Source organism: Notolabrus celidotus, chromosome 8 (assembly GCF_009762535.1).
Source record: "Notolabrus celidotus isolate fNotCel1 chromosome 8, fNotCel1.pri, whole genome shotgun sequence".
Lineage (NCBI taxonomy): Eukaryota > Metazoa > Chordata > Actinopteri > Labriformes > Labridae > Notolabrus > Notolabrus celidotus.
The window spans coordinates 3,279,132-3,298,273 of NC_048279.1; positions in this window are offsets into that span (position 1 = coordinate 3,279,132).

Sequence of the window (19,142 nt, forward strand, 5' to 3'; positions counted from 1 at the left end):
ACGCCTGGATGGGTGAGTAAATAAAGAGTAGAGCTACAAGTGGAGGGGGAGTAAATAAAGACTAAAGATACAAAAGGGGGAGTAAATAATGACTAAAGATACAAGAGGAGGGGGAGTAAATAAAGACTAAAGATACAAGAGGAATGAGTAAATAAAGACTACAGATACAAGAGGAGGGGGAGTAAATAAAGACTAAAGATACAAGAGGAGGGGGAGTAAATAAAGACTAAAGATACAAGAGGAGGGGGAGTAAATAAAGACTAAAGATACAAGAGGAGGGTGAGTAAATAAAGACTAAAGATACAAGAGGAGGGGGAGTAAATAAAGACTAAAGATACAAGAGGAGGGTGAGTAAATAAAGACTAAAGATACAAGAGGAGGGGGAGTAAATAAAGACTAAAGATACAAGAGGGGGAGGAGTAAATAAAGACTAAAGATACAAGAGGGGGGGAGTAAATAAAGACTAAAGATACAAGAGGGGGAGGAGTAAATAAAGACTAAAGATACAAGAGGAGGGGGAGTAAATAAAGACTAAAGATACAAGAGGAGGGGGAGTAAATAAAGACTAAAGATACAAGAGGAGGGTGAGTAAATAAAGACTAAAGATACAAGAGGAGGGGGAGTAATAAAGACTAAGATACAAGAGGAGGGGGAGTAATAAAGACTAAAGATACAAGAGGAGGGGGAGTAAATAAAGACTAAAGATACAAAAGGGGGAGTAAATAAAGACTAAAGATACAAGAGGAGGGGGAGTAAATAAAGACTAAAGATACAAGAAGAGGAGGAGTAAATAAAGACTACAGATACAAGAGGAGGTGGAGTAAATAAAGACTAAAGATACAAGAGGAGGGGGAGTAAATAAAGACTAAAGATACAAGAGGAGGGGGAGTAAATAAAGACTACAGATACAAGAGGAGGGGGAGTAAATAAAGACTAAAGATACAAGAGGAGGGGGAGTAAATAAAGACTAAAGATGCAAGAGGAGGGGGGAGTAAATAAAGACTAAAGATACAAGAGGAGGGGGAGTAAATAAAGAGTAAAGATACAAGAGGAGGGGGAGTAAATAAAGACTAAAGATACAAGAGGAGGGGGAGTAAATAAAGACTAAAGATACTAGAGGAGGGGGAGTAAATAAAGACTAAAGATACAAGAGGAGGGGGAGTAAATAAAGACTAAAGATACAAGAGGAGGGGGAGTAAATAAAGACTAAAGATACAAAAGGGGGAGTAAATAAAGACTAAAGATACAAGAGGAGGGGGAGTAAATAAAGACTAAAGATACAAGAAGAGGAGGAGTAAATAAAGACTAAAGATACAAGAGGAAGGAGTAAATAAAGACTAAAGATACAAGAGGAGGGGGAGTAAATAAAGACTAAAGATACAAGAGGAAGGAGTAAATAAAGACTAAAGATACAAGAGGAGGGGGAGTAAATAAAGACTAAAGATACAAGAGGAGGGGGAGTAAATAAAGACTAAAGATACAAGAAGAGGAGGAGTAAATAAAGACTAAAGATACAAGAGGAGGGGGAGTAAATAAAGACTAAAGATACAAGAGGAGGGGGAGTAAATAAAGACTACAGATACAAAAGGAAGGAGTAAATAAAGACTACAGATACAAAAGGAAGGAGTAAATAAAGACTAAAGATACAAGAGGAGGGGGAGTAAATAAAGACTAAAGATACAAGAGGAGGGGGAGTAAATAAAGACTAAAGATACAAGAGGAGGGGGAGTAAATAAAGACTACAGATACAAGAGGAGGTGGAGTAAATAAAGACTAAAGATACAAGAGGAGGGGGAGTAAATAAAGACTAAAGATACAAGAGGAGGGGGAGTAAATAAAGACTACAGATACAAGAGGAGGGGGAGTAAATAAAGACTAAAGATACAAGAGGAGGGGGAGTAAATAAAGACTAAAGATGCAAGAGGAGGGGGAGTAAATAAAGACTAAAGATACAAGAGGAGGGGGAGTAAATAAAGACTAAAGATACAAGAGGAGGGGGAGTAAATAAAGACTAAAGATAAAAGAGGAAGGAGTAAATAAAGAGTAATTGTGAAAGGGAATAGGGAAGCAGGATAAAGAGGAGGAAAAAAAGAAGAGAAGGAGGTGGAAGGAGAAAGCATGGAAAATAGGGGGAGGATCTGAAAAAGGGAAAAAAGGAAGTGGATGAAAAAGACAAGGAGGAGGAGGAGGTGACAGAATAGGAGGAGAGTTGGATGAAAGGAGGGAAGAGGAAGAGGAGAAGAAGGAGGAGGTTGCTTGCTGGAAGAGGCTTTTGGCTCAATTAAGAACATATCCGTGCATGGAGTCTGAACTTTCAGGAACATGCATTAACTATACCAGCAGGGACCAAATGATCCAGTAACCATCCGATGTGTAACACCGCTGCCTCACTGCACGGAGCCCCTCCTCCTCTGATGGATATTGAACCAGCGATTGGAAATGTTCTTATTTATCTCCTTCTGACCTCCTCCCCTGACACTTGTCTTAACCTTCCTGTGCTGTCTTAATTGAATGAGCATGAAGTGTGTGTGTGTGCGTGCGTATGTGTGCGTGTGTGAGAGTGTGAGAGTGTCAGCAGGTAGGAGGAGTTTATTACCCCACTGTGGTTAGTGTTCCCTTAATGAAGCTGGAGCGCCGCGCGGCCAGAGCTCGTTAGCCGGGCCCCAGGGTTAATTTGTGATGGAGCGGCTGGCGGGCCTCGGCGGTAAACAACACAGACCTGAACCTGGAGTGTGTGTGTGTGTGTGTTTGTGTGTAATGCGTGTCGGCACAGTTTGTTTCCTGATGTCAAACACACGGCGTTCAGGTGCACAGAGTTCCTGTGGAGGAATGGTCCTGTGAGAGCTGGACTAAAATTAAAGATTGTTTAGAGAGTAAAACTAACAAACAAGGTCAAAATGACAGATTACACACAATACACACACTGCGCACACAAACAGCACACACTCTGTGCCCACACTGCACGATGGAGAAGTTCATTCAGACTGTGTGTGTGTGAGACTGTCAGCTAAACGTCCAACATCAGGGGCTGAGCGAGGTTTATGACGTGTGGGGCTTTTTAAAGGTAGGACATGAGCCCCACAACAACCCACCAAGAGGATCCTGTGAAGCCCCTGTTAAATAAAAAACTGTAGGTTCTCCCTTAACTCTTTTTGACCAACATGGAGCGGGTTGTATTTCCTGGTGCTAGCGCTGGTTCGGAGCTGGTTGAACTCGCAAACCAACACGGCACCCGTTTCTTTTTACACCCACTCAGGAAGAGGCACGTCATGATGTCAGAATTACCTGACCGCTTTTCCCAGCAGCGCTAGCACAAACTTTCCCTCCAAATTCGCGCTGCTCACGTTTCAATGAATGAGACCTAGTGTGTGCCGATAGAGAAATGAGCTATGTAGACCCAAGCCGTTTTTTGAACCAGGCTGTAAACATGTTTATTTCTGCTGCAAAGATCGTCTTCTTTGAATGGGTGCGTATGTGGTGTGTTTCTGCAGCCAGCCTCTAGTGGATGTTTGATGAACTGCAGTTTATGACACTTCCACATGGGCTTCATACTTTGAGACCGGAGGATGCCGCTTGAGAAGAACACGCTGAGAGCAGAGAAGAGGAGGGAGCAGCTTCACACCGGTCACATGATACAAACGTAATAGCTCCGCCCACTTTCTGCCTTCAAAGGTTTTTTTAGTGTTAGATTAGTTTTTGTATGTTTTGCACATTAAGTAGATTGTTCTGTCTGAAGTCTATCTTGTAATTTTGTATCGACCTAACATCTCACTGGCTGCAAAACAAGTTTACCTACGGGTACAAATAAAGTAACCTGAACCTGAACCTGAAACATGAGCTCAAAACCCGACTCTGGACATTTCACTGAGGCTGGAAGGAAAATAGTAGTGTGAAAAGTTTGAGTTCTTTTGGTAACTTTTGTGGAGGTGAGTGCAGGTGTGAATGTGTCACAATATCTCTGATCTAACGGTTTGATCACCTCTGTGCATATCAATAATTCAAGAGGGAATGATTGAAAACACAGATTGTGAATTAGCTTCCTGTTCTGTTCCGTAGCTGGCTCATGACACAGTAACTCTTCATCACGCCATAACTCTCTCCATACAACCCTGAAACGATCTCTGCCTTTAGCCGCCTCAAAAAGAACAAGCACTGAAGAACAGGAAACTCATCAGACGACATTAAAAGCTGAAGACTTCTCGCCTGTCGATAAAAAAGCTTCCTGAGAGGAAAAAATGACGTAAACTGAAAGTGTGAGAAACGGCCCCAGAAGAGAAGAGGGCCACTCAGACTTTGTCTCGCTCCGCCAGTATGAGCTTTCATCAAGTTAGTCTGCCAACAGGATTGCACAAAAACTGTTGCCATCAAATGAAGAAGTGGATAATCAGCCGGTTGTGTTACTGCATGTGTTTTTCCTGCTGTGAGTGGACTGAATGTTGTTTTTTCTGCAGCTGAAGAGTGGCTCATTTAAAACAGCGACTGTAAATAACAGGTACACAAAGCTGCAAAATGGCGGTAGATGATTCAGAGCCATTGTGTGTGAGGACTTGTGAAGTCTGAGAGCGTCTCAGGCTCAGCGCTGCAGAGAAAAGGACGCCCTGTAATGTTTGTAAAGCGGACCTTTCTTATCATCGAGCACGTCGGTGTGTGAGAGCGTTTGAAGAGGAGACGGCCGGCTTTCTTTTGAAAACAACCTGTCATCTTTCTCTCTCTGTGTGTGAACAAAACATTGCTACACACACACAAAAGTGTAGCTACGTTTCTTCACACATTCACACACTCTTTACCAACTCAGTCTGTGGCCTCTTGTTTACACCACACACACCCTTCCTCAAATCAGTGTGTGTGTGTTGTCAGGGAGAAGCCTGAAGAGGATCCTGCAGGTGGGACTGAAGCCTCTTGAGCCTGACCTGCTCAGGTGTGAGACATCTCTGACAGCTCTAAGCTCCGCCCCCAACTTCCTGAAACAAATGGAAAACAAAGAAGGACGAGATGCTCCTTCTTCTCATCATGGTCTTAATATTCTGAAGACCATGAGTGTGTTTGTGTGTGTGTGTGTGTGTGTGTGCGTGTGTGTGCAGTCCTTCATGAACACTTGACTTTTCTTTCTGCGGTGACTTTGCTCTGAGCTCTTTCTCTTTGACTTTGCCTCTCTGTCTTTAAGTTAGGAGAAGGCATGTGTGTGTGTGTGTGTGTGTGTGTATGCGAGGCAGCACCGCTGTGCATCAGAGCAGGAAACAAAGTCTTATATTTTTCTCCCTCCGCCCCCTGACTCCCTCTTACACCTGCCCCCCCCCCCTCTCTCTCTCTCTCTCTCTCTCTGTCTCTCGGCCATCCCTCCGTCCCTCCGCCCTGAGCAGTGAGTGTGGGTGTGGAGGCGGTCTCTGCAGGTCCGGGGGGCTCTGTCCTTGGCTGAAGGTCTGCGTCAGGGCTTGTTTCACTCAGACTTCGGGGGAATCTGTCCTCTGCTGCAGCCGCCGTCGGCTCTTTGAAGTGGCCTCGAGATGCTGGTTGAGACTCTGGTCCCTCCTCCCTCCTCCCCCTTCTCACCCTTACGGGTTGCCGTATGGCTCCTGTCTGTCGCTGCCCTAACCTCCCCATCCCTCCTGAATGTTTCCAGCTCCGGCCTGAGGCCCTTCCCCCCCTCCTCTCCCCCCTGGTCCTGGGTGACTGCAGAGGTTCATTAGAGGCTCACACCAGGCGGATCCGTCGCCCATAAGCATCTTAAACATCCATTAATGCGATTCATCATCATAATGGAAGTGTGTGTCAGCTCCATGCTAATGATTTGTAAGCAATAAAGTAACGCGCCCCTTTTTAGCAACCCGGCTAATTTAGCTCATATCAATTAGCCTGGTTCACAGCGTGTGTGTGTGTGTGTGTGTGTGTGTGTGTGTGTGTTTGTTTTGCAGTGAAGTGACTTTAATGAATATTAGGGAGCATGAAATCAATACGAGTGTTTCTGCTTCCGAGGGCGAGCTCGGGCGGTGAGTAAGTTTCTGTGAAACACGACACATCGCAGCACAGATTGGCTGTGATGTGTCGTGTCCTGGCCAGACTGTACCCACACCTTAGGCTGCTGCGTGACACATACACACACACACACACACACACACACACACACACACACACACACACACACACACACACACATACAGAAACACCACCTTCAGATCTGAAACTTAACTTTCACAGTAAGGTTTCCGATGGTCATGACTGCAATTACTGGAAATACAGGATGTCTGTGTTTTGACAGTCTTCTGTTTTTTTAAGTAATTTCAGAAGACTGATGAGAAATGATTCTAAATGAATCATATAAAGTAGATTTTTAATCAATCAATCAATCTTTATTCATACAGCGCCAAATCACAGCAAATGTTATCACCAGACGCTTTTACAAACAAATCATTTCTAGACCAGGGGTTCCCAAAGTGTGGGTCGGGACCCCTAGGGGGTCGCGAGAGATTTCTTCCAAAATGTTTTTTTAAATTTAAAAATGTATTATTATTATTATTATTATTATTATTATTATTATTATTATTATTATTATTATTATTACTATTTATTTTTAGTTTATTTACCCTGTTTTCTTATGTATATTTTACTTGTAAAACTTCTAATTATTATGATTTTTTTTTTTTTTTTTTGTATATATTAATTTTTTCATCTCTATATTGGTTTTGTATTACTGTAAAAATGCAATAAAAAAATGAATGAGAAAATGTATCTAAAGTTATAGTAAAAAATATTGATAAAAGTAGTAGCTAAACTTGAACTAAAACCTTGAAAATAGAAAAAGTAAGGAGTTTTCTGCCTTTCTTTGTTGTCAGATGACTCCTAAGTTTAGGGTTAGTGAACAGTTCATTATCAAAAGCATCAGTAGCAGCAGGTTAATTCATAACAGCACAGGAAACACAGACACATGCTCATATAGGTAGGGTCATTTTCTGCAGACCAGCTAAATGAAGACACATTAAATCACCTTGAGGGACAGTGGGGGTTGCAAGTCTTTGGCACCTATATTTTGGGGGGGGTAGCGGGCTGAAAAGTTTGGGAATGCTCGGTCTAGACCACTCTATGTCAAATTATGAACAGAGACCCAACACCAAGACAGGATAAGACTCAGTCTGACCCCACCTTAATCCACCATGAGCATTGCACCTCACAGTATTTAGCTAGTTACAGCAGAGAGGACAAACTTCCTTTAACAGGCAGAAACCTCGAGCAGAACCAGACTCATGTTAGACAGACATCTGCTGAGTTGGGTCTGGAAAGAGAGATAGAGGAGAATAAGAGAGAGAGAAGTGATAGTGATGAGACGAGTAGTAGAAGCTGTTGCCGCTGGAGTCCAGCACGTCCGTATCAGCTGGAGTCTGGAACGTCCACAGCAGGAGGACGTCTACGGCAGCTCAGAGGAACCTACGAGACAAGGGAGCTCAGGGACTCCAGAAAGGTCTATGGTTAGTAACTTTAATGGGACAGGGAGAGTTAAAGGCACTTTGAGGAGTTTTTCACCAGCTGAGAAACAGACTGAAACCAACACTAATGCCTCTTTATGACCCTCAAAAGCAAACAAAACCATAAACAACAACACTGATACCTTCTCTGTTGTGATTTCTAATGCCTTAAACCACTCAGAGGGGGTAGGTGTCAGACCACATGATTGACATTTGACTTTAGAAACATCCTTTTTTGGCTGTTTTCATGGCAAATAATCACATGAAGTGATAAATCTGGCTGTTAAAAGACAGCAGGGTGGGGTTTTTGTTGAAAACACTACTTTTGCGTGTACAGAAGAAGAGATAAGAGGTATCACTTTGTCCACTATGGGGCACCAAAATTGATATAAATCAAAAGTTCCTCACAGCAGCTTTAAAGTAAGTGATGGAGGGGTTGCATAAACAATAAGACTAAGTATTTATCAATATTTTTTGCAATGTTTGAGGACAATGATTTCTCTTCTGCTGTTGTAATAATAAAACATCCTCTTTCAGAGTCTGACGTCCAAAATATACACATTTCTTTCCATGAATTCACTCTCACACCATGATACTTGTAGACAAACATTGTAAACACTTAAGGCTAAACATGCAGCATCCATGATTAACCCTCATAGATGTGCCTTCTGTACAGATTTGTCATTGTGTGTTGGAGTATTTTCATTGTGGTTGTGATTCGAGGTTGAAATATGAAGGCTTATAGTCAGGGGTCTAATTTCTCCAACAGCAGAGATATCTTCAGTGTTTGAAATATGTCCCCATGGCCCTGAATATAAGTTGTTATCGTCTCTCTGATTGGGTAATCTAAAACTCAACGTTTTGATATCATTACAGCATGATGTCAGAGGAACATGGCAGTCGTGTGAAAAGCCCACATGACACAGCCTCCCTCTCTGTCCCTGTTTTGACACCCCGCTGCAGGTTCTGAACTGGTGCCATTGAGTGGATAAAGTGACTTCACTTAGACCGCGAGCTGACACTCAGGAGGCGAGAACCCAAACAGGTTCTCACAGAGCTGCAAGAACACAACGCAGTCTGAGCACTTAGCGCTCTGTGTGTATGTTTGTGTGTGTGTGTGTGTGTAGCTCAGTGCACTCAGTGATGTAATTAAGTGCAACAGATGTCCCACTTGCTGCCAGGTGTGTTATATGTTGAGCAAATCTCCCATCGAGAAGCACATAATCAATCGGGTTTAGTTGTGTATCCTTCAGAGTACACACACACTTACATGCCCTTCCAGCGTTTAGACACACACCTGCTGCGTGTGTGTGTGTGTGTTGGAGTGTGTGTTCCTGTAGCTAAACGACCTGGCTGAGGTGACTTTGTTTAATGTGTATCTTTAATGCTGATGTGTGTGTTCACTGGCTGCTCTGTCTTCTCCATCATGGAGGAAATTGTTTTGACGGTTGTTGTCAGACGAGGGCTGTCTGTGCTGATATCTGCATCTCCATGTTTCCATAATGTATGTGCACTTCTTCTCCTACATGCGATCCCCTAATTAAATGCTATTACTCATAGTTGACGGCTGATCCATGGTGACAGATGATGTGTAATCTGCTCCTGTAATGTCACACTAACCAACGCAGACACTGCGGAGGCCGTCTCCAGAGCAAACAGAGCTTGGCTCCTTCAGGACTCCTCCGTGTGGCCGTATTTCCTCCTGACAGGTAGGAGGCTCCACAGTTTGAACAGAACTCAGAGGCTAATGAAAGGGTCAAAACAACAGAAGGAAAACACTCTGATCCACTGTGCTGTTTATTTGTGACAGGATATTATGCTGCACTGTTTGTTTGGTTAGCTAATACACAGCTAATACAGTGACTTAGCTGTGCTAACAACAGTCTGATTGAAGCTCCTGTAAGAAGGTTTTATCTGATTCTGTTCAGGAATGTTCCAAAGTTACACATTTCCTGCTTGTTAATTTTAAATACAGAATAATAACTTCTCTTAGAAAACCCTCATAAAACAGTCAATATGGATCACAATTTAACACAACTCAACAGGTGATCACAGATTGTGTGTACATATGTGTTAGTGTGTTAGAGGGCTGCACGGTGGTGCGGTGGGTAGCGCTGTTGCCTGACAGTGAGAAGGTGAGGCCTTCCGCCTGATGTCAGCTGGGATTGGTTCCAGCCTCCCGTTACCCCAAACGGGATAAGCGGTCAAGATAATGGATGCCCGTTACGCCGCACACGTCGCAGCCAATGTGTTCCCATTCTAGTCAATGCTCATGTTGCTTTGAGCTGGCACTACGCTCTGAACAGGCATCCTGAGTAGCAGGGCGCACGCCATCGGACAGAGCAAACACACTGTGCAGCTGTAACGCGATGCGGCGCGGCGTATCCCGTGTAAATTGGGGGTTCGTGCTGTCAGAGGGTGATGTTTGCATCTGTTGTTATGCTTCAGTTTCTTTCATGTCAAATAAAGGGTTATTGAGAGAACACCCGGCCTTACATCCCTCCTACTGTCCCCCCCTTGGTTCTGGTGCATCAATGGAAGGAAAATATGACTTAATTTAGCTGTGAAGAATGTTAAGTTCTTTGAAGATAATTTACCTTCAAATGTCATTCTCCAGTCTACAGACATCTCTTTCACACTGATAGATATGGAAAGTATTTTGAGTCATCTCATGACTTCTCTGTAATTTTGATTTCAAGGTTCAAAATAAATCAGTTTTCAACAGCACTAAAACTTGATCTGCAAACCAGAGCCCCCAAAAAGAGAAAAATAGAGGGTTCTGAGACTCAGAGACAACAGAACTCTACACACTTTTTTCATACATGAAGTTGTTGTCGTGTTATCTATAAAAATGTTTTTCTAAAATAAATGAGAGGACCTCTTTATCTGTCAGTGACTGAACCACATTGATTGGGTACTGTGTTAAATCAGCGTCAAAGATGGTACTCTCTCTCTCTGCAGGACCGGACGTCATCAGCTTCTCCATGTGACAGCAGTTTTTACTGAAACACAACACAGTACACATCAACAAGGAGAGTCTGAATGTGTACTGATTTTACTCTGGAGTACATGTTTGCTTCTTCTCTACTATAGAGCTCTATGTTTGTTTAAAAAGTGTAGAAAATTAGTCATACAGCAATACTGATAACTGTTTCTGCATCAACATGAACACAAAGTAGTTTGACATTTCTCACTGAATCACAGAAACAAACCCAAACACACATTACAGCACTGTGGGTTAATCCGCCACTGGAAATAGTCCCCAAGGACATGCTCTGTTTGTAAACAACAAGCTGAGCAGCTGTTTAAAAAATGGTCAAATATTGTAAAAACATAATTAAAGTGAATTTTCATAATGAGTGATCCTCCATCCTCTCTCAGTATCAAGTCAAAATAAGCATGCTCCATATACATTGTTTTATATTGGGCGGTGTGAGGAAATCTTAACTCAATTCAATGAGCTGCATATTAGTTTATTCAAACCTAACATTAACACTATGGTTATTTAAAGTTATTACTCAAGTATGACTAAAAAAAAAAAAGTGATATATACATTTTTTAAAAAGGGAAAAAAATCAAAACTTATTACATCATGAAATATAAAAAGGCCTAAAACAAATAACAATACAATAACTAATCAAATACATTAAATAATAATAATAATAATAATAATAATAATAATAATAATAATAATAATAATAATAATAACATCAAAAACATTGTTTATTTAAAAAGTAAAAAAGCAAAAAAAATCACAAAATAATTGAAATAAAATAAATATTAATACAAGAATAATCCCATTAATACCATAACAATGATAATAATAGTTATAATAATAATAATGATAATAATAATGATTATTATAATAATAATTATAATAATAATAATAATAATATATAAAAAAAATTATAATAATAATAATATTAATGATAACATTTATAATAACATCAACAACATTTATATGTGAAATTAAAAAGTTAAAAAGCAAAAAAATCTCAAAATAATTACATCATTTAATTTAAATAAAATAAATATTAATACAAGAATTAATCCCATTAATCCTATAATAATGATAGTTATAATAATAATAATAATAATAATAATAATAATAATAGTAATAATAATAATAATAATAATAATAATAATAATAATATATAAAAATAGAAATAAGCATGATTAGATTAACGTGTTGATCATGATGTGATTAAAGTCTGAGGATAAGAACTTATTCTAAATCATGGTTATTTTATTTTCCTTTAAACAAACTGTAGGTAAGCCAACACTGAGTCTCTCTGCTCTGTTGGCACATTTAACTTTACCAAACTCCAACACAGCTCAGCTGACAAGGCATAGTAACCTGCACTCTGTGTCAAACAGAGTTAAATTATCATGAAGTAGATTTTGAGCTACTGACATGTGGCTTAGATCTAATGGTTGTCTTCAGGTTTGCATGTTGTCTTGGGGAACAATAGAAGATTTCATTTGCAAAAACAGATAACTCATTTTTTTTTTATTTTCAAAAAACATATTTTTCCTTTGAGTAGCTTTAGGTATAATCAATCAACTGAAGTTGGGTGGCTTTGCCAAAGTCAAAATTACATTAATAACAGGGGAAATCTTAAAAAATTAACTTTATTAAAAAAGTATATTAAAAAGTAACATGTTTTTTTTTTTTATTATAGACATAAATTATAACCAAACACCACACTTACACTGATTGGACATATTTTGCATGAACTCCTGCATATTTCTGAATGTGTAACAGTGTTTTCCTTTAAAACAATAAACCCTGTATCTGACAGAATAAACTCTCAGTGTTAATATGGATTTTACACACTGGATTGGATTACCGTGAAGTCAGCTTGTTTGTGATTTTGGCACTTAAAGGCTAAATCAATGAACGACAAGATGTGGAAGTGATAAAAACCATGAGTGAATGAGTACTTTCACCTGTAATGTAAGGCCTCTCACATTATGTGATTAATTATTCTCCGACATGTTGACGAGTTCATGTTTTAAAGCCTTCCCTTGTGTGTGTGTGATGTAAAGGAACAGATGTGGCTGTGCTGCTTCTCCACCCTCCTCCACCCTCCCTGACCTCTGAGCGACTGTGTGACCCACACAGCAGCTCATCTCTCTAAAAATATCCCCCTAAAGTCCTGCAGGACTCAGTCAACAACAAGACGTCATAAATTGACACATATCAGATTAAAACTGATCAGACTGATCCCCTCTGTGTTGTGTACAAGGGCCCGGCTATAATCAGATTTCCAGAAGCTCCTCACTTCCTGTAAATATTAACTTCTGGAGCTTTCTGGGGGGAGCAGACGATGAAGACGCTACTTTGGGGAATTCTCAGAGTTAGAGAGAGCAGCTCTTTATTGTTTGGAGGAGTGTGGAGATCCACAGAGGATTATTTGAGTTAGTTTCAAGGATTCTCCTTCAATGAAAAGTCCTTCTGTGAACCTAGAGGGATTCATTCCTGATTTCATCTGAAATGATAAGTTAAGGCTGACAATCTGCAGCTCTCCGCAGCTCAAAATGAGTGAATATGTACAGACAAAGATATAATAACACACTTTGGTTCTGAACACACCTCAGTGACAGCTTTAAAACAGTCCCCAAACACGGCCTCGTGAATTCACTTCAGAATCTGTTGTTTTACTCTGGATTTGTTACCAAGCCCAAATACAACGTGAAAGTGTCATTTAGTAAATATGTTTGGCGAGTTCGCCTTCGTTCAGCCGGTCTGTATCACTGACATCAGAGTCATGAGGAAGTTACAGTCAGTTCACACTGATCACCTGACTGCTTTCATCAGTGCTGCAGCACTCACTGCCAAAAAGAGGATCTTTATTCTCAATGAGCGTCGACAAGAAGAGATGAGCGTTCAATAAAAACATTAAATCAGCTTCAGGGTGGAAACTTCAGAGCTGTTATCAGAAGTAAAAGCTGTACTGCTGTGTGTAAAATCACATGACCTAAAGACTAATGTACATTTATCCTTCTTTCTCATTGGTCAGCAGCTACAACACTGAGCAGAAGAAATCTACAACAGGCCATACTTCAATAAAACAATATAAAATTACAAGCCCCATCCACTAGCCATTCAGCGTTTTTTTGAAACTATCTTTTGTGATCATTTTTTTATTATTATAATTTCTTTTTACAACAAAGAAATCCAAACCAAAAATAATAAGTGTACATAAACGACAAAAAGAAAAGTAGGGGAGAGAGGGATCATGTCCATTGCCGATGTCAGATGGGGATGAGAAAATAGAGACCAAAAGAAACAGGAATTAAATTGTCTCTCTCTAGGATCACCATAGCATGAATGACAAACATAAGTAGGCAAAAACTAGAAATCAATCAATCAATCAATCAATCAATCAATCAATCAATCAATCAATCAATCAATCAATCAATCAATCAATCAATCAATCTTTATTTGTATAGCGCCAAATCACAACAAACGTTATCTCAAGACTCTTTTACAAACAGAGCAGGTCTAGATCACTCTATGTCAAATTATGAACAGAGACCCAACTTCAAGACAGGGTAAGACTCAGTCTGACCCCACCTTAATCCACCATGAGCATTGCACCTCACAGTATTTAGCTAGTTACAGTGGTGAGGACAAACTTCCTTTAACAGGCAGAAACCTCGAGCAGAACCAGACTCATGTTAGACAGCCATCATGCCTCGACCGAGTTGGGTCTGGAAAGACAGATAGAGGGGAGTAAGAGAGTGAAGTGATAGTGATGAGACGAGTCGTAGAAGCTGTTGCCGCTGGAGTCCAGCACGTCCGTATCAGTTGGAGTCCAGATCGTCCGCAGCAGGAGGACGTCTACGGCAGCTCAGAGGAACCTACGAGACAAGGGAGCTCAGGGACTCCAGAAAGGTCTATGGTTAGTAACTTTAATGGGACAGGGAGAGTTAAAGTAAGTGATGAAGGGGTTGGGAGGAAGGGGGTGAGCTAGGATCCCAGTGTGTCAGTGTGCCAGTTCCCCCGGCAGTCTAGGCCTATAGCAGCATGACCAAAGCTGGTCCAAGCCTGATCCAGCTCTAACTGTAAGCTTTATCAAAAAGGAAAGTTTGAAGCCTACTCTTAAAAGTGGAGAGGGTGTCTGCCTCCCGGACCCTGACTGGTAGATGATTCCAAAGGAGAGGGGGCCTGATAACTCAAGGTTCTACCTCCCATACTACTTTTAGAGATTTTAGGTACAACTAGCAAGCCTGCATGTTGGGAGCGTAGAGTTCTAGAGGGGTAATAGGGCACTATGAGCTCTTTAAGATACGAGGGTGCCTGATTTTTAAGGGCTTTGTAGGTTAAAAGAAGGATTTTAAATTCTATTCTACATTTTATTGGGAGCCAATGTAGAGAAGCTAACACTGGAGAAATGTGCTCCCTCTTCCTATAAAAACAACCCCCCGCCCCCCCACCCCATCCCCCCAATCACATAGCATAAAAGGAGGAGACAAAGCTATTGGAGTGAATCAGGGCTGCATGAAATGGATGGGAATCTAATGGGCTATTCCAAGGAACGCCATAGGTCCGCATTGCTGTGCGTAGCTGGAGGTAGAATAAAAAGAAGTTCCAGGTAAAGTGAACAGCTCCTGGATGTCTTGGAATGAATGAAGGCCTCCATCCCCAGTGATATCGTGAAAGGTGTGTACACCATTATTGCTCCATGCAGGGAATAAAGTTTGTTCCAAATGTTTATCTGGAGAAGTTATTTGGTGGAAATATTCACTTAAAGTTCTGGTGTTTAGAACACAGCTCATTTCTTAATGGACAGAAGGTGTTACAGGTGTGTCATATACATTTATTTTTACAACAATGAAAATGTTGGCAACTCACTGAGCCAACACTGCTCTTAGTTTCAGCCTTTATTTCAGTCTGTGATGATGTGAGAATCATGTAGCCAAATCGACTCTCCACAGTGTCCTGAGAGCCGACCCAATCAGAGATGACATCAGGTGAGAGGCGGAGCACACCTGAGAAAAGACTGCGTATCATTGGCAGCTCTTCTCACACAGCCCTTTCAGGACAGGTGAGGGAGCTCCAGGTGTGTCGGTTCAGTCACAGGTAGCCTCACCCCGAGGGATGCTGGGATCCCTGAGCCACGTGACTGTGTTTGTGACAAACACCACCACCACCCCTCCTCCTCCTCCTCTTTATGGGTGTGTGTTTATGTGTGTGTGCTGATGCAACAGGCTGCAAACGCTGATGTTAGCTTACGCTCGGACGCCAAAGAAGGCCTGGTTAACCTTTTGAAGCACATCTTCAGGGATTTTTGTAAAGGTGGTTGTGTGAGGATCACAAGTGATTAAGTGTGGTGTTATGAGGCTGCAAGCCGCCTTGCCAAAGCTTACATCATGGTGTTAATGATGGCGAGGAGGTGTGCAGAGCAGGGGTTGTGCGTTTGTGTGCAAGGTGAGGCTCGTTCTTTGTGTTTTTAATCTTTATGTTGAAAGTGGAATCTGAAAGGTGCAAAGAGAGAGAGAGAGAGAGTTTCTGATGGAGTGTTGGACAGATGTAGCGAGGAGTGTGTGTGTGTGTGTGTGTGTGTGTGTGTGTGTGTGTGTGTGTGTGTGTGTGTGTGTGTGTGTGTGTGTGTGTCATGAACACAACACACATGAACACACAAACCTGCAGCTATGAGGGAGCGTAATTGCAGCCGCCGTCTGGTTGCTGCTGTAATGAAGGCAATCAGGCAGCGAGAAGATAAATATTCACTCAACACAAAATGTTGAAGTGATGAGAAATGTTGTGCAGTAGTTTTGCTGCTGGGCTGCAGTTTTAAATGTGTAATTAAATGTAAATGTGTACTCGTATTTGCATTACACAGTTAAACATTGTTGCCGTTTGCAGACGCTGCATACATTAAAGCTGTTTCTCTTTAATCATGTCAGGTATTCATTTGTGCTGTCAGGTAAACACAGCCTCTCTGCAGACAGTTAGCCTCACGGTTCACAGACAAGTGTTATCATCATGTCTCAAAAGTCCTCATTGTTGTCTTATAATTGAGTTATTCATGTTTCTATCGCTCTAAGAATAACAAAGGAGTACTAAAGCACGGTGGAGATGCTCTTTCTGTCGAGTCTTAACATCTGTAGATTCCACACAGGCTTCATTTTCCAACAATAGAGTTGAAGCACAGTGAAGCTAAGGATCAATCAATCTTTATTTGTATAGCGCCAAATCACAACAAACGTTATCTCAAGACGCTTTCACAAACACAGCAGGTCTAGACCACTCTATGTCAAATTATGAACAGAGACCCAACACCAAGACAGGATAAGACTCAGTCTGACCCCACCTTAATCCACCATGAGCATTGCACCTCACAGTATTTAGCTAGTTACAGCGGAGAGGACAAACTTCCTTTAACAGGCAGAAACTGAGAGAGTATTCTCTGAGATGAGAATAAAAGAGAGAGGGAGCGGTGATAGTGATGAGACGAGTAGTTGTAGCTGTTCCCGCTGGCGTCCAGCACGTCCGTATCAGCTGGAGTCTGGAACGTCCACAGCAGGAGGACGCCGATCAGCTGCCAATACACTGATGTGTATCTGTATTAGACTGATAACATCTATACGACATAGACTGTATAATAAATGGACGTAGTACCCGTGACGCATCCCATCTTTTTCTGAAGCCAATCGTCGGCGGGTGCTATGTTGGAAATGCTGAACTCAACTTAACTTCTGTCAAACTAGTGTGATGTAAAGGGGCGGGTCTTAAGCCTCCTCGCAAACAGCTACATGGTTCCCATCTGTCAATCAAACTCAGCCTTGTCCTAATTTGGGCAAAACACAAGTTTGATATCTTCAAAAATAACAAGTTATAAAAAATGTACCCCGTACAGTTTGTGCTGATAGAGAAATGAGCTATTCAGACCTAAACTGCTCAAGGCTGTAAATTTAATCTCAAAGAGTGGTGATGCACAAGCCAAGAAAGTTCAGGAAGTTCATCCAAACTTCAGAAAGCACCAACAGATCAGGAACGCTGGAGACAGCATGTACAGACAATGACCCCAAAGACCAGATGCCATACTGGTTTAACAAATACACCAGCCAAATAATGAAGAGTACTGACTCTTTTTGGCCTTGACTGACCGAAACAGCTGGAGCAGACTCTAGAGACAGTAAGTTAGTGCAAGGAACCAAACGGAGAGACAGAATGTGTCCATGTTTAGAATGAAAAATCCCCAAAGGTATCAACATCACATTCACGGCCGAGGCGTTAGGTTCAGTGATTGCACTGGATGAGTCTCTCAAACTGACCACGCCCCTGATTGTAATTACTTTGGGGCATTAATCATAGTCTGTATAATAAATAGACGTAGTATCCCTGACATCACCCATCTGTTTCTGAGGCGCTGTTTTGAAGCCAATCATTGGCAGGTGCCATATTGGAAATGTTGAACTCAACATAACTGCTGTCGATCTAATGTGAGGTAAAGAGGCGGGCCTTTAGCCTCCTTGCTAACAGCTACAAGTCAGCCATGTCTTAATTTGGGCAAAACACAAGTTTGATATCTTCAAAAATAACAAGTTATAAAAAAATTCACCCTGTACAGTGTGTGCTGATAGTGAAATGAGCTATTCAGACTAAAATCATTTTTGACCCATGCTGTAAACATGTTTATTTCTACTGTAAAGGTTGTCTTCTTTGAATGGGTGTGTGTGTGGTTTCTAGTGTTTCTGCAGCCAGCCTCAAGTGGACACTGGAGGAACTGCAGTTTTTAACACTTCCTCATGGTCTTCATATTTTGAGAACGGAGGTTGCCGCTTGCTATCCAACAGTGACCTCACTGTCTAATCCTTCAGCTGATGCTTACAGCGTCCCTGCTGCTGGCACATGTGCAGATGCAAACAAGAAGCCAATGAGATCAGATTAAAGCCATGCCAGGACAGTCCCACAGCTAACCCTAGCGTAAACAGACTGATTTAAACTCTGATAAAGTTATCACTCACTCACTAAAGTTACTGGAGCACTGTCATGTCCCTCAAAACCAACAACCTAAATCAATTGTCCTCCCTCCAAACTGTCTGGCTGCCGTTCAAGATGTCTCTAAACTTCCTCCATCCAAACCCAAATAAAACAGAAATACTGTTAATCGGACCCGACAACTTCACCACCGCAGTTCAACAGTCTAGCTGCCCATTAAAACCAAATATCAAACCTACTGCAAGAAATCTAGGAATCAATTTTGACCAACACATGACTTTCAACCACCACATCTCCAAACTCTGTTTCCTCCAACTCCACAATATAACCAAAATATCAGATCAATGCTTTCTCTTTCCGACCATGACACATTCATTCATACTTTCATTTTCTCCTGTTTAGATTATTGCAATTCCCTCTACACCTGCCTAATCAATCATCTCTACACTGCTTACAGTTCATCCTAAATGCAGCCGTCAGATTACTAACTCGTACTAGCCGTCAGTCCCATATCACCCCTGTTCTGTTAATCTCAGCCTTCTGTCCACCCCCCCGCTCTAACTATAAAACAAAAGGTGACCGTGCTTTTTCCATCTACGCCCCCTCCCTCTGGAATCTGCTCCCTCAAGCCCTCAGGTCTGCTGAGTCTGTTGATAGCTTTAAGAAGTTACTCAAAACACGTGTTTACACAAGCCTTCATAGAACCTCCCATCTCATTTCTATGGTTGTCT